General features: G+C 42.7%; 1 pseudogene; it reads right to left on the bottom strand.

Moving 5' to 3' along the window:
* Nucleotides 1-12,937: 12,937 nt before the first annotated feature.
* LOC122679106 lies at nucleotides 12,938-14,511 on the bottom strand (annotated as a pseudogene).
* Nucleotides 14,512-14,945: the final 434 nt, after the last annotated feature.

The raw sequence follows: 14,945 nt of genomic DNA, 5'->3' as shown, positions 1-14,945 counted from the left end.
GCCGCGAACCGCGTGGGGAGAAGGGCGGGGACCAGCGGGCCGGGGACCAGTAGGCGGGGCGCGGCAGCGGGCTCCTGCTCCGGCGACGGCCGACCCGCAGGCTCGGGCTCGGTCGCCCAGGCCCCCAGCCGCCTTCGCCGCGGGCTCGTTTCCCGAAGCCGCTGGGGCGGTGCAGTGCGGAGGCTGCGGCTTCTTGCCGGCGGAGGGAGGCCGGGCCAAGGGCGGGAAGGTGTGCGCTGCGCGACCTCCTTCTCGCGCGCGTGCGGATGCCCGGGGTCACTGAGGCTGGAGTCCGCCTCGCGCTCTTCACTCACCGGGTGAAGCAATATCCGGTCCCCGCGCGGGAGATGCAAACCCTTGAACCCCGCGGCGTGGCCCTGAGGTGCCCTTGAGGACGGCCTCTACCGGGGAAAATTTCCTCTCGCGACCGCAGCCTGTGTGAAGCAGCTAAGGAAACACTGCCCAAAATTCAGGGCCAAGACTTACCTGCAGCCTCTCCTCGACCTTGGGCGCCTCGTCTAAACAAGGTGTCAGTGTCCGAATTTCCTGACCCCGAGGATAAACGTGGTCAATCACTTTCTACCTCTCAGGAGATAATAGCGATTGGGTTTTAAAAGCCAAGTAAAATACCCCAGCGGCAGCAGTGCAATAGAGAGAAAATTCGCACTGATTTTAGGTAAGGCGGAAGGAAACGTCGGCACAGGGAAGAAAGCCCTTCCAATTCGTGGGTTGGTCCAAATGCAAAACTAATCCATCAGCCCCACTACCTGCTTTCCTGGGAAGGTGGGACTTGGCAGCGACTGGTGGGAAGGTGTTCTTCCCTCCGACGTTCCAAGAGCCCCGTGCAGCCGCATCAAGAGCGTTCAGCTCTACTAAAGATCTTCACCATGGAACTGGTTACATCTTTCTGAGGCAGAGGCAGATGGGCCCCCAGGGTAAAGTGATTGGAGATTCATTCCTTGGGGATCCAAAGAATACAATAAATACCTTTAGATCAACATCAAAGCACAAACCCCTGAACTCACACTTCCCTGGACATGTTGCAAGAATGCAGTGTAATTATAGAAAGTGTTGTAGAATTCATTTTAGAAGAAACCTCCTGGAGGTTTATAGAATCGTGGAGATGGAAAGGACTTTAAAAGATCGCCTACTCCAGCCTTTGAGATGTGTTAGTCATGCTTCCTCAGTTCTTGGGTTTAAAAAAAAAAAGTCTTTCTCCCTGACCTACTTGTTTCTTCCTAGATTCTAGATTTAAATAGAGACCAGTGCGGGCATCCAGGCAGGTGCGAAACTAAAGAAAATTCTTGTTTGGTTTCTCTAGACTTAAGAATAGTGTTAAACAACCAGCTCACAAGTTGGAAAGTTTCAAATGATGCACAGAAGCCACATGGTCCTTTCAGGAACCCAGAATTAAAGGAAAGCAAATTCAGTTAAAGTGATTGCAAAGAAATGCCAGCTTTTCTTTTATGGAGATAAACTGTAATTGTCTTGTGCTAAGAATATTTGAGAAGTTCAGTTCTTCACTGCCTTAAATATATAGGGCTAGAACTTGATTATAATTTATTTATTCATTGAGCAGCATTTACTCAGTACCACATTCCAGACTTAATTTGTTTTTCCTTTTCCTCTTTCCATTTCCTTAAGGCATGTTTGTTAAAGTTTGATTAGGTTGCTGTTACTCCTCTAAGTTACCTGAACGGGGAGGAACTCACTTTTGCTGTGTATATTATGTGCCAGACACCAGTTTATGCCATCTAATATAATTGCTACATTTTCCTTAAGCTGTCATTCTTTACTGGTGAAGAAAAGAAAGTCCATGACTTGTTTACGATAACAGCACTAGTAAATGGTGGAGTGTGAATTTGGACCCAAGTATTTCTGGTTATTCTGTGTTCCTATTCACTGCTGGGACTTTCTGGAGGCAATGCCTTTATTCAAAGAAATAGTCAAATAGGAGAAATATTAGATGCTATGGCAAGGTAGACAGGGAGTGGATCTGCTCAACTTTTGTCACTCAACTCAAACATACCAGTAACTTTGTCTTCTCTTATAGAAAGCCTAATCAAAATCCTTGGGAAGATTGGAAACCTGTGTTAGATTCCCTCAAGCCACATACATGCTGATGAATATTTATTTAAAATATTTTGAAGAAAAATAATTGATTATAATTCCTAGGTCTACAGTGTGACTATAGAATGTTTAAAGTCTTAGCCAAGCCAGCAACTTTTATTCACAACAGATTGATTTAGTGAGAGGAGATGCATGGTGAGTTTGAACAACATGTATACCATCTCCAAACCTGTACTTCTTCACTGGTTAAACATAAGTAGTAAGTATAGCTCCAGAAGTCTGAGGTGTCAAAGGAAATATTGGAAACAAAAGTGCTTTGAGAACTATGACTACGTATAGTCTTATTTATGACAGCAAGAAGGAGCTAAGTGGAAATCAATAGTGAATTGAGTGGAAGAGGATTAGTTTATAATTCATGTAAGCTTGAATCACAGTTATGAAGTTTTAGCATAAATGGAAATGTGCAGGTTATTTAATATCCTTCATCTTATAAATGAAGAACCAAATGCCCAGGGGATGTAAGTAGTCTACAACCACATCACATTCTTCAGAATATTGTTGAAAATTCTAAAATAAGAATCTGATACCATAGGACGAGTCAGGATCAGTGACTAACTTTTCTTTGAGTACCTATTGTATATCAGGCACTGTTTTAGGTGCTAGAAGTGTGGTGGTGAACGAAATAGTTTTCATTTCTACTGTGCAAAATCTGATATTCTAATGGGGTCAGGGGCTTACTGGGTAGCTTAGCTGGTAAAGAATCCTCCTGCGATGCAGGAGACCCTGATTCGATTCCTAGGTCGGGAAAAGCCCCTGAAGAAGGGATAGGCTACCCACTTCAGTATTCTTGGGCTTCCCTGGTGGCTCAGACTGAATTCTCCTGCAATGAGGGAGACCTGGATTCACTCCCTGGGTTGGGAAGATCCCCTGGAGGAGGGCATGGCAACCCACTCCAGTATTCTTGCCTGGAGAATCCCATGGACAGAGGAGCCTGCTGGGTTACAGTCCGTGGAGTCCCAAAGAGTGGTACTGAGTGACTAAGCACAGCACAGCAAATGGGGTCAGATAAAGAGATGTATAAACAAACAAATCAGTCAGGTGCTAATTGTTTTAGAGAAGTTAAAATAGGCAAAGTGGTGAGGATGGCAAGGATTTTGATCTGAATAACTGAGTGAATAGGGGTATGATTTTCTTTGATAGGTCAAGATGTGATTGTGATGGTTGGGATGAGAATGGAAAGAAATGGTTAGGTCCTGTTTTGGTCATGTGAAATGTTAAATAATAATCAGGCATCTAAATGGTGCTATGGAGTGGAAGTCTGAAGGTTAGAGGTTGGAGGTAAACATTTGAGAGTTTTCATCACATAGACAGCTTCCAAGCCACGGAGTTTTTTTGTTTTTTGTTTTTTTTTTTGTAAAAAAATGGATAATTTGTTCTTAAATGTAAAGGGTTTTCTTTAGTCAGGTTGCTGTGTGAGGAGAGTGGTTCCAACATGTCTTAGCTTGTCCCCACAAACTAAAGCCATCTGAAGACGCTCAGCCATAGGCCAGCAAACCATCACCATAGCAACAGTGTCTTGTCAAAGGGGATAGGGACTCTCTTCTCATTTTGAGGCTTCAGTCCTGTCTGCCAGTTTAATGTGAAGGTCCTCATGACCACACTGTTATTCCTTTTGCTGTGTGCTGTGCTAAGTCACTTCTAATCGTATCCGACTTTTTGGGACCCTACGGACTGTAACCCAGCAGGCTCCTCTGTCCGTGGGATTCTCCAGGCAAGAATAATGGAATGGGTTGCCGTGCCCGCCTCCAGGGGATCTTTCCAACCCAGGGAGTAAACCCAAGTCTCCCTCATTGCAGGAGGATTCTTCACAGTCTGAGCAACCAGGGAAGCCCAAGAATATTGGAGTGGGTAGCCTATCCCTTCTCTAGGGGATCTTCTGAACCCACATCTCTTACATCTCCTGCATTGGCAGGCGGGTTCTTTACCGCTAGAGCCACCTGAAAATGACAGTGAAAGTCACTCAGTCGTGTCCAACTCTTCGCCACCCCAGGAACTTATACAGTCCTTGGAATTCTCCAGGCCAGATACTGGCGTGGGTAGCATTTCCCTTCGTCAGGGGAACTTCCCAACCCAGAGATCGAATGTTATTACTTTTATTAAGGCCCAAATGTGTGCCTCAAATCCATTCAATAACCTTTGCAGTGAGAAGGGCCTAGTGGCCTCTTTGCAGAAATGGGTTTTCATTAATGCATGATGTGTCCAAATACCCCCAACTTCCCAGTTGAACTTAGATTTGACAGTGGCTTCATAATTCTATATTTTAGTTGTGTAAAGCCATCATTCAATTTAGATTTTCTTATCAAAATTATCTTGGGAGCCTATTTTTGTGTATCTTTTAATTTTTGTGTTTTGGAAAATTTATTTTTTATTGCTTTCACAATAATCTTTACTTAGGTACTCTGGGAGCAATTACTATATCTTTCCCAAAGGAATTTGTTCTTAGATAAAAAATTCTTTTAATTTAGATGAAGAAATAGTGAGGCCAGGGATTACTGACTTCAGATACTCAAAGTGAAGTCTGTGTGTGCCCTAAAAGCTCTTATTGCCCCCAAATACCAAATGTTTTAATATTCTACCTTTGGAGAATAATTTGTTAGTCCAATGCTGGATTTTCTTTGTAATTTTTTTTTATTTTATTCTTTCTTTTTTATTTTATTCTTTACAGTAAAAATATACAAGCATATTATAGAAAAGTTAAAAATAAAGAAAATCACCAAGGAGAAAAAAAAATCATTTGTAATCTCTCACTCAAAGATAAATAACATTCGTGTGTATATTCATCTTATGTAACTTTTAAAATAAAATAAAACTACTGAATATACTGTCTTCTTAAATAGTACCTTTTTCTGATCACAAATATATTACAGAAAATTTAGAAAATACGTAAGTGCAAAAAAAAAAAAAAACCCAGAAAAATTAAAATTACTTGTATCCCATTCTCTGAGGTGACTATTATTATAAAATTTACTACATTTTTAATGAACATCTGTATTATATATGTTTACATCTGTATGTTACATGGTTTGTGGCTTTTTTTTTTTTTTTTTTGACCTTATCACGAGACATGTGGGATCTTAGTTCTTTGATGAGATAAAGGATCAGACTCAACGTCCCCTGCAGTGGGAACGCAGAATCTTAGCCACGGGAAGCCACCAGTCCAGTGAAGTTGCTCAGTCATGTCCGACTCTTTGCCATCCCATGGACTGTAGCCTACCAGTCTCCTCTACCCATGGAATTTTCCAGGCTAGAGTACTGGAGTGGTTGCCATTTCCACGGAAGTCCCTAATTATGCAATTTTTGTTAAAGCTTTGCAATTTGATTTTTCCACAGAACTTCATTTTGAAAGGTTACTGCTGCAAGCCATGTGTTACGCTGGGAGTTGTGATCTCTGGAGGAGAGAATTTCGATCTGGGGTCAAAGATGAGGCTTGAGTACTTGGAGCTTTTGGTGTAGCAAAGCTTTATTAAAGTATAACAGAGATAGGGAAAGCTTCTGACACCACAAGGGGACAGTAAAATGCCCTCTTGCTAGTTTTTAGCAAGGCATTTTATGTCAATTGTGCGTGCGTGCTAACATTGCTTCAGTCGTGTCTGACTCTTTGCGACCCCATGGACTGTAGCCCAGCGGGCTCCTCTGTCCTTGGGATTCTCCAGGCAAGAATACTGGAGTGGGTCGCCATGCCCTCCTCCAGGGGATCTTCCTGACCCGGGGATCAAACCTGTGTCTCCTGTAGCTCCTGCATTGCAGGCAGATCCTTTGTGTCTGTTAGCAAGCTGCTAATCAGATAAGAGAGGCACCTCAAGGCTGAGGGAGTTTCACCAGGCCCCTCTCCCACAATATGCATTTTTGAGATAGAATGGCACAAGATATGTCATCCCCAAACATGAAACAATTGGCATGAATGCTGGTTTGTTGAGCCATTATCAGCCCAAGGTTTGAGAAGAGGGAAAAAAGGCTAGTCTTAGGCAGAACCGGTTTAGCCAACAGAGAAGGGGAAAAAAGTGTCTTCCACTTGCAGTTTATTTCCTCCTGCCACTTGGGGACCTCTGGCTGTCCTACCTGTTACCCTCTCATTATGTAATTTTATCTATTATTGATTATTCTGCTACACAATCATTTTAACAGCTTTGTGGCATTACATCATATGGCTGCAATATGCAGTTGTCTGCTAGGATGTAAGTATTTATGTGCAGTGCATGGTTTCATGCAAAAGACTTTTTTAATTTTACATGAAATTAAAATGATTATCTTTTAAAATTTTATGCAAAGTAAATCAATAAGATAGGGCTATCAAGGTCATTGTTAAAGGAAAAATAAGTAGGAAAATAACAAGTTTTTAAGATATAGGTGTGAAAGGATTAGAGCAGTTCCCAAGATTGTTGATTATGCATGTGTGAGCGTAAGAGTGTGATCAAGGCATTATATTTAAAGATTACTCGAGAAGTATTGAAAAATGTGAAAGCACTGTGTATTTTGTACCATATGGTTTTACACACATATTTATAGATACATATTAGAACAGACACAGGTATAGATATAGACCATCATCACCAAATTTTTAAGGTTTATGGAGTTCATATTTTCAGTGTACAGACTATTTCAAACTGGCACTGATCATAGAGGCCTGAATGGAAGAACACCCTAGGTATTCATTTTTTCGGAGACTAGCAGACTGGAAACCAGCAAGCCAGGGTCCTGCATTTTACACAATAGTATGATTCTTTGAGAGGGTTAATGATGCCTTTTTCATGGTGAAGCTCATGGAGCAGTCCCACCTGCCACAGAGATATTTTGGGACTTGTTAAAACTTTGGGTTTCTGGAGCCTATCCTAAATCAAATAACTCAAATTCTCAGGTGTAACACACTGCCCAGGTGATGTGTATGGAAGTCAAAGTAGTATTAGAATGAATGGGAATTAAGCAAATGAAGGAAAAAAAAATGCCTTCGAGCATTAGGGATTTTTTTTTTTCTTATATATGTCTCTGGCACCTAGAACAGTGCCCATGGGAGGTGATAGTTATATGTTTATTACATTGACTGTAAGGTAAGAGAGTTAGAGAAGGCGAGGTTCAGAAGAAGGGAGATTGGCACCTTACAGGAACAGATCACCTTTAATGAGGCGAGAAGGGGACTCAGTCAGATTAGAGAGCTGCTGTGCTTATCCAAGAAAAGAGTAAGTATATATAGGCATGTATGTGGAAAGTTACTGTCTTGAGGGGGGCTGTTCTTTTCCAAGGTTGTTCGGAGTAGTTATCTCTTAAATGGCTGGGGCAAGGAATTTTGGAGATAGACCAGAGGCTGGACCAGCTGGGAATTGGGCATAATCAACCTTAATGTCCATTTTTTCTTCGGGTGAGAAAGTTCTTTGTTTTGCATAGAATGGTGGGGAGGACCTGGAGGGGAGTTTTAACTCCAGGCTATTTTGAGCCACGTAACTTTCCTTCACTGACCATTTAAACAAACACTTGTAATAAGTTCTTGCCTTATACTATAATGTGTTTCTCCAAACCATCTTTTGACAACATTTCAAATAAATTTTCATAATCTCTGTGATCATGACTTGCATACAGTAGGAACTTGATGAATGTTGATTACATGAATGAGTAAAATAATGTGTAGTTACACCTAATCATTCTTAACTTCAGAATAGTGGGTACCACCAATAACCTAGTATGGTGCCCTTTGTCCCTGAAAGTATCAAAACTGGGAGTCAAACTCCCTGCATTTAATATATGTCGAAATTTCCACATGTCCATGAGTGAACCACTGCTTAACCCTACTGACTTCAGCTTTGAAATCTATAAAGTAAAGGAAGTTGTGAGATTCAGTGAGATAAGATCCATGAAGTTACTTCAGAATCAATTAAGTACTTTGCAAATGTAAGTTATCATTCTTATCTTCTCCATCAAGGTTGTGCCCAACAAGAACTTTTCCACCTGCCTCAGTTCTTGGGAGAGCAAGCCGCTGCTCATTTCCCTGTGGCAAGCTTGAGGAAGATTGCATTTTAACAAATTTATGAATGTTTGAAATTCTTTTTTTATGATGTTATTTGTTTGTTTTTTGGGTGTGCTGGGTCTTTACTGCTGTGCAAGATTTTCTCTGCTTGTAGCGAGTGGAGGCTACTCTCTAGCTGTGGTGCTCAGGTTACTCTGTGAAGGCTTCTCTTGTTGTGGAGCATGGGTTCTCGGACACACGGGCTTCAGTGGTTGTGCCACGTGGCTCCCAGGATCTAGAACACGGCTCAATTGTGGTGCACGGGCTTGGTTGCTCCGAGGCATGTGGGATCTTCCTGGACCAGGGATCGAACCTGTGTCTCCTACAGGCGGATTCTTTACCACTGAGCCACCAGGGAAGCTCCTGTTTGAAATTCTTAAGGGACAGGGATGGCAAATAAGTTGACCCATGTTCACATTTCACCTCTGGTATCCAAGGTCAACATCGCTAAAGGATCATTTTTCTCTAGTTCTTATGTGCTCAAAGGTGACCTTACAAGTTTCTTAGCACAGTGCCACAGCAGCCCTTTCGTAGAACCTGTTCGCCCTCTCTGATATAGGATAAATCTATATAAAAATTTGTATTATTAGATTTGAATATGAACATATTTCTTAAAGATATGAGATTATCTTGTATAAGAGAAGGATGTAGACATACATACATTGTATATTGTGTGTATATAGTATATACATATATAGATGTATGTATCATATGTGAGATAATACTGAGTATAACATATGAGTGTGAGTGAGTGAGTGTGTGTGTGTGTGTGTGTAAAATAAAGAGAGACCAAGAGGCTATTAAGGTCATGTTTTTAGGTTAAGCCTTGAAAAATCACAATAAAATCTTCTGAAAGGAATCAAAAGAAGACTAAAAATTTTATGTAGGTCTCTCAAGTCTCAGCAAATGTTATAATTAAAGTTTCAGTCTCAGTACCTAAACCAGAGTTTCTGTTTTATTATTGGGGAGACCCTAGCTGGAATCTTACCTCTTTGGAACAGGATACAAGTCTGAAAGACTTGGATAATTGAGCTTTGTAGTGAGCTGGATGTAGTGATTAAATGAGATCTTAATTTAGTTCCCTTATGGTGGAAATACCAGCAGTCTTTTGGAATGCTGTCTCAACCATATCCCTTAGTATCTTACTTGAATATTTCATGTCCTAAGTGATTTCTTCCCTTCAAAACAAAAAATGAAAAACTGGTCCACTATTAATTTGCTAACTGGTGTTAGATGTTAGATATGCAGAATCCCTGATCTCCCAAACTTCAGATAAGTGTTTCTCCAAGGTGCTCCCATAGGACACTTCATTTCCACTATGAAAATACTTACCGCATTGTGCTATCATTGCCTGTATCTCCAACTGAAGTGCAGACTCCCGTGGGAAAAGGCTGATTCAGGATAACATCTCTGTTGATTAAACCAGAGGTTGTCAAACTTTTTCTACTTTGGATCAGATTGTAAAACACTAGGATCTGAGGATCATACAGTTTCTGTTTCAACTGCTCAACTTGCTGATGGAGTGTGAAAGCAGCTGATTGGGTGTGACTGTGTTCATGAAAACAGGAGATGGGTTGAAATTTGCCCACTGTTGTTTGGCATGTGGTCAGTGCTCAACAGATTTTTATTATTAGTAGTAGTGGTATATTAATTTAGTTGAATTAATAAATGAAAATTAATGAAATATGATATCTGCTGTCATGGATCTTACATTCTAGCAGGAACTAGAACAATTACAATATAGTGTGAAAAGTCCCACATATTATGGAAGCCCAGAGATTTGGTATCCTATGAAACTGGAGGAGGGGATTAGAAAAGTCTTCCTGAAAGGGATAGATATGAAATTCCATTTTGAAGGAAAAAAAGTAGAAGTAATATGCAGAAGATGAGGGAGGGTAAGGGTGTTCTCGGCTAAAGGAAAGCACTGTGCAGAGGCCGAGAGGCATGGAAATCTATCACACATTTGGAGACCTGCAGGTAGTTCCTTATGGGAATTTTACCTCTGGAAGATGGTGTTGCAATTTAGTTCCTCCACCTGCGCTCTAACCTCCTTGTCTTATTATTCTTTGGGACCAGCTCCATCCTTTTTTCTTTATTCTCTCTCCTACTGGTTCTTTCATCTTAGTAGATAAACATGCTCGAGAATTTTCTATATTTAAAACTACTGTTTCCGTTTCTACTGTCACTGCTACCACAACCATCACCGTCTTAACTAAAACCACCATCCCCACATCCATCATCACTTACACCACCACCACCACTGCCTCAGCATCTTTCTACATCACCACCTTTGCTGCCTCTGCCACCTCCACCATTTTCATCATCTCCAAGACCACACGACTGCTACCCTCTACCCTTTTCACATCTACCATCTTCACCATCACCTCTGCCACCTCCTAATCACCTCTGCTTATCTTCACCACCATTGCCGTATCCACAGTGAAAGCTTCCTTTAGTCCTCTGTCCTTTTAAATCAGTCATGTCATCTTTCTGTTTCATAGACAACCTTCTTTTTCATGATGAAATGCCATTTTAAAAATTATACACTTATTTATTTATATGTATTATTTTTGGCTGCACTGGGTCTTTATTGCTCTGTGCGGGCTCTCTTTAGTTGTGGTGAGAAGGGGCTACTCTTCATTGTGGTGCACGGGCATCTCATTGTGGTGGCTTCTCTTGTTGTGGAGCATGGGCTCTAGGTTTCAGGACTGGTGGGCTCTAAAGCACCAGCTCAGTAGTTGAGGCACACAGGCTCAGCTGCTTCTTAGCAAGTGGAATCCCGCCAGACCAGGGATCGAACCCATGTCCCCCATATCGGCAGGCAGGCTCCCAACCACTGGACCACCAGGGAAGTCCCCACAGACAAACTTCTTGAAAGAAGATTATGTACTTGCTTTTTCCTGTCTCTCTCATTTGCTGTTCAGTCAACTAGAATCTGATTTCTATTCTCATCGCTCCATTGAAATTATTTGAAATAAGGTCACTATTTACCATGATCATTATATTGCCACATTCAGTGGACCCTTTGACACTTAACATATTTGATCTCTCAGTATCAAGTGGGCTTTGTATGGGCTTTGTAACACTAAAATTTCTGGTTGCCTCCTAATTTTCCTCTTTTCAGCCTTCTCTAAGACTCCTTGTCAGCCCTGTCAGTTATCTCTCAATGTGGGAGTTTTCCTTGGATATCTGCTGATCTCACAATCTTTAGTCAACTGTGTACGTAATCTCTCATACTCAGTTCCTACATCCAGTAAGAACAAGACAGTTTGCCATAAGTGAGCAGAAAGACTTGGGAAAGAGGTGAATGTTTAGCGTAGAAAAAGAGTGGACTAACAAATGCTGGTCAGGGCATGGAGCCCAGCCGAAGCTGCAGGTCTTAAATTTGTGGTGTCTTCAAACCACGCAGTTGTAGATTTTTTCCTCCAGCATCCTAAGAATAAGAGAGAAAAACATTGATTAGTGAATGTGTGGCTAAAAAAGAGGGTAAAATTCCTAAATAATTTCCTTATAGTCTTAACTGGGACTGTTCCCTCAACTGACATATCCTAAGATAGTTGAAAAGGTATGCTTGTCAAAAAACACTGACCTCTAACCATTTTGTTGTTAAATCAACACATTCTTCTTGTCTGATATAATAATTCTTTATTCTCCCCATCCTTCATTTTCAAAGATGTTGTAAAATCTGTATTTATTTTTAAAAATTAATGCCAATTAATTTTTAGAGGCCTAAGTCTAGAGGCCTAAGTGCGATATCTGTAGACTTTCTTAAGATGACTTTGCAACACCAAATCCTGAAGCGACGAAATAAATTTGATGTATGCGTTGCAGCTGTATCTGACTCCCCCGAAAAGAGGCTCCTTTATATTTTCAGGACTGGGTCTAAACTAGTTTATTTTTAACTAGAATTCCTGTTTGACCACACACGGATAATTGCACGACTGAATTCATATGTTATTTGGTTTTCCATTTCATTTTATCTGCTGCAAGATCCTTGGATATTATACTTAAAATGACAAAGTCAGAGAAAATTCTATTTTGGAGAAAATCCAAACATTTTAACATGGCCTTTCATTAGTGGTCCCCTGTCTATCTCTGCAGCCTCAATTTTCCGTTCCTCCTAACCTCACAGCATATGTTGCAGCCACACTGAATTACTTCCAAGTCCTCAAACATGCCTCACCCTCCTTGCCGTCTTGTTCTTGAACATGCTGTTCATTCACAGTGGGTTATATAACTAATGCCTGTGAGTTCTTCAAAGCTTCACACTGGGAAGTCCTCCCCGACACTCTAATATTAACTGTGTCATAGGACTGAATATGTCACATAATTCCATCTTCGTTGCTCCTGCTAGATAGTAAGATCCTTGAATACTGTATTTTTAAAAATTATATTTATTCATTTTTGGCCATGCTGGGTCTTCATTGCTGCTTGTCGGCTCCGGTCTAATCGATGTGCTCCACCTTCTCAGTGCAGTGGCTTCTCTTGTTTCCGAGCACAGGCTCCAGGGCGCATGGGCTTCAGTAGCTGCAGCACACAGGTTTAGTTGCCCCAGAGCATGTGGAATCTTCCTAGACCAGGAATCGAACCTGTGTCCCCTGCAGGCAGATTCTTAACCGCTGGACCACCAGGGAAGTCCCAAAGGCTCTGTTTTTGTCCTTATATACCTAGTGCTTAGCACAAGACTTGACAATGGAAGACTTTCAATTATTGTTATTTGGTTGAATGAATGAATGAAATTACTCTCTGTGTTCCATTTTTTGGGGGTGGAACTAAAAAATGAAAATTTAATGTTGCAGGAAAAGCAGATGCTTAGGGGGTGGATTCCAGCAGGGGGGCACCACCCTGTCCCTGGTCTTGGGCTAGCGATGCAGAAGCAAGGAGTGCAGGGCCCGGCACACAGGTGTGTACCCTGGAAGGCTCAGGTGCAGGTAGTTATACGTGTCACGGTGGCTGATGGTACCATCTGGGTGCACCAAGCCAGGATCTGCATCCAGGAAGTGGGCCCGTAGGTGGCCAACCAGAGCTGCCCAGTGAGGGCACAATCACCCGTCGGTTTTTCTCTTGAAGTGGGTTGGGGCACTGGCCCCGAGTAAGCAGGCCCAGCACCGTGAGCCCATGCCTGGGGCTGCCGCCGCGTTCACCAGTTGCACTATGGCCTTGATGCCGCCAGTCACCTGCTCTGCGGTGCGCCGGCGGTTGTTGGTACCCACCCAGACCACCGGGGCGGAGGTGTTCCAGCTCCCGGTTCCGTTCTTCCGACACCACAGCCCATGCTGCGTGCTGTCACCGCCAATGCCAAAGGTAAGTGCGTGCAGAGCGGAAAAGAGCTCCCGCCAGATCGCCCCACTGGTCCGTGAGCTGGACCAAGGAGTCCCGGATGAAGAAGACTTCAGGTTCCTCATCTTTGCTGTCGGCTACCATGGTGCGGCTTCCCTGATAGCTCAATTGGTAAAGAATCCGCCTGCAACGCAGGAGACCCCGGTTCGATTCCTGGGTCGGGAAGATCTGCTGCAGAAGGGATAGGCTACCCACTCCAGTATCTTTGGGCTTCCCTTGTGGCTCAGCTGGTAAAGAATCCGCCTGCAATGAGGGAGACCTGTGTTCGAGGGAGACCTGTGTTCGATCCCTGCGTTGGGAAGATCTCCCTGGAGAAGGGAAAGGCTACCCACTCCAGTACTCTGGCCTGGAGAAGTCCATGGGGTCGCAATGAGTCGGACATGACTGAGCGACTTTTACGATGGTGCAGGGACAGCCGGCGCCCGGAGCCCTGCACGTCGTGCACGCGGTGTGAGCTTGCTTGCTGGCTGGGTTCCTTTCTCCACTAGTCTTGGGGCCTCAGCTCCTTCACTTAGGAGGGGAGGTGGGATTGGGAACCCTCGCTTCCCCCAAGGCGGCCTCACAGTGGGCTCATCTGGCGCTTCCTGCCCCGGGCAGGTCACTCTGGGGCGGCGGCTGGCTCACCTTGGGGGAGTGTGGGGGTCCATTTTTCTTTTTAAATCACATTACTCTGATATATTTTGTCATGTGTCATAGCTTCTTGAATATAAATTTGTTTTAGTAGTATTGAATGCTAATAGCATCTCTCCATGTTTTTGCATCTTTGTAGATGTCTAGTGTTATTTATCAGAGATTTTGTATTATTCCTGCTTCCATAAACTTTGCCTCCTCTATTTTCATGCATTCACTTGCTTTCACCTTCAAGTCTAGATTGGTTCCTGCTGCAACAGGAAGAATATAGGAGGCTTCCTGCCAGCTCTCCTTTTAGCTCATACCTCGTATCTGTTCTGCTCATCTTGCTTGTAAGTCATCTGGTTCCTGCTGACCTGCCCGGCTTTTGACCATCTACCTTGACTTCCAGCTTTGGGAATCTTCAGGTCATCCATTCCTCCTTGTCTCTCACCCACCTTCTGTTTGCTCCGATCCTCCAGGCAGGCACCAATTTCTCCTTTTCTTCTTGGTTCCTGACTGACCGGAACATCTTGACCTCTGACTCATTTGTATGTGTGAATTATGGACTAACCTGTATAGATACTGTTTCATCGCCTCACCTGGATCCCATCCTCTGAACACGCCTTAGCTTTCCTGGTCTTACATGCCTGTGTTATTATATTAAGCTACAGGTCTGCCTCTGACATGGTATTTGTTTTGAACAAAACTACTATTCATATTTCTTCCCATTGTGATTATGCAAGCTGAGGTACAGAGACATGAACTCTAAGCCAACTGCTATGTTATTTATGTATATATATATACATAAATATATATATTTATATACAAGACATATCACTAATGAATCTGAAGTGTGTTAGTCACTCAG

This window comes from Cervus elaphus, chromosome 21, assembly GCF_910594005.1.
Source record: "Cervus elaphus chromosome 21, mCerEla1.1, whole genome shotgun sequence".
Taxonomy (NCBI): Eukaryota; Metazoa; Chordata; class Mammalia; order Artiodactyla; family Cervidae; genus Cervus; species Cervus elaphus.
This window is presented reverse-complemented; position numbering and strand designations above follow the sequence as displayed.